At 39.5% G+C, this 1,681-nt stretch overlaps 1 long non-coding RNA gene across 1 annotated transcript; it reads left to right on the top strand.

Moving 5' to 3' along the window:
- The first annotated feature begins 435 nt into the window (after window positions 1-435).
- On the top strand, window positions 436-1,681 carry LOC117946852. Its single transcript, XR_004657109.1, has 3 exons — window positions 436-584; window positions 1,230-1,368; window positions 1,646-1,681. It is a non-coding gene; the product is annotated as an uncharacterized LOC117946852 (long non-coding RNA).

The raw sequence follows: 1,681 nt of genomic DNA, 5'->3' as shown, positions 1-1,681 counted from the left end.
CCTCACAGAGGAACACTTTTTTGTAAATAATGTATATAAATGTAGAAATCCTCCTTCTATAAATTCCATCCGTTAGGTCTATGGAAAGATAAAACCCTGACCTGTGAAAATGAATTCCCATTGTCTGACACATTGTTGTTTATGAGCAGTCATTGAAATTGTGTAAGAGGCTCCTTGGCTGTGATTGGTTGTTGTCCTCATGCCTTTAGGGATGCAGTGACAGGTTAGGCAAATATTTAAAGAAGGTAAAGTCCAGACAATAGCTGACTGCTTTGAATAACACTCTAAAAAGGCTCTTAACGTTTCAACCTGAGGTGGAATAAAAAGCAGCAAACAGCTACAGGACTTCTGTACATGGGGGCGCACGCTCTACCAGGTGAGCTACCCTGGCGCCCCCACACTCAGGTTCTGTTCACTAAAAACTGTTTTTCTCATGAACTTTGAAGGTTCTTTGGTGGTGACTGGATAGCTAACGTACAGAACATTTTTCTATGGAGTGCTGTGACCCCGGTGGAACTTAGGAACCGGTCAGACATCGGCCGAGCCAACACGTCCCCCCAGACCACCATACTGCCACTTCTGATGTAAGCGACCTCGTTTTTAGTAATTATTCAAGATTCAAGATTTCTTTATTGTCATTCCACAGTACACTGTAGAACAAAATGACGTGAAAAGTTAACAGCTTAAAGAATGGAAAAAATTAAAAACACCATCGGATATCAAGATAACAGCTAAATAAATAAATATAACCACTATATGGGTGTGCAGATGAATATAAATATACAATGTCTGAAAAAACGGAAAAATATAAATGTCTAGATATATACAGTTGGGAGTATAAATATCCATATTTAAAATAGTGCAGTTGAGAATAAGGAGCCGTCAGAACAGATACTAAAGGTTCATTCCAAGAGATATTTATGTACACCTATACATATACACCTTGTATTTTATACCACAAGCTTTCTGTTGCATGGTGTAAGTATTCTTTACTGTGCGCCTGATAATAATAATAAAATAATATTAATAATAATTATTATTATTATATAATTATTAATAATTTATAAAAATAACTTCTTGATTCAACTCATACATTCAGTGTGTACTTGTTTTCTTTGTTCCCTACAATTTGAAATGCTCGTAACAAGGAACAAGTGAGTCAGGTAACATAATCCAAACACCTTGACACTTGACAGACATCTAATGATTTGCACATTTCTCTCCGTCAGAGTTCCTTCAAACTGTCAGAGAGATTTTAACCTGTTGGCGTTCGACCCAGACGGAGATGAGGTTAGATGCAGATATGGAAATGCAACTCTGTCTGAGTGTGCTACCTGCACACCGCCGTCTGTTCTCAATCTCTCATCAGTAAGTAGCCAAAGTCTTCACACACTGACAAGGCAAGGCAGCTTTACCCCCCCCCCCCCCCCCCCCCCCCCCCCCCACCTCTTGGTTCTGACTTAGGAGACAGAAAGCAGACCTGTCCCAGAACACCTGAGAGGTCGGGGTGGTTCACACTCTTGAAGATATTAAGAAAATCCAATCATCTAACCCTAACCCTTTTTTTTATTATTCCAAACTGCCTTTTTATTACTAGAAAATGCTTTATTCAAACCTAATGTCCCTTTTTGTCCTCTTCTTGCAGTCCTGTACTCTGTCCTTCAGCCCCACCCTGAGCACT

The sequence above is a fragment of the Etheostoma cragini genome, chromosome 6, assembly GCF_013103735.1.
Source record: "Etheostoma cragini isolate CJK2018 chromosome 6, CSU_Ecrag_1.0, whole genome shotgun sequence".
Classification (NCBI taxonomy): domain Eukaryota; kingdom Metazoa; phylum Chordata; class Actinopteri; order Perciformes; family Percidae; genus Etheostoma; species Etheostoma cragini.
The sequence above is the reverse complement of the archived record's forward strand: the minus strand, read 5'-3'. Positions and strand labels throughout refer to the sequence as shown.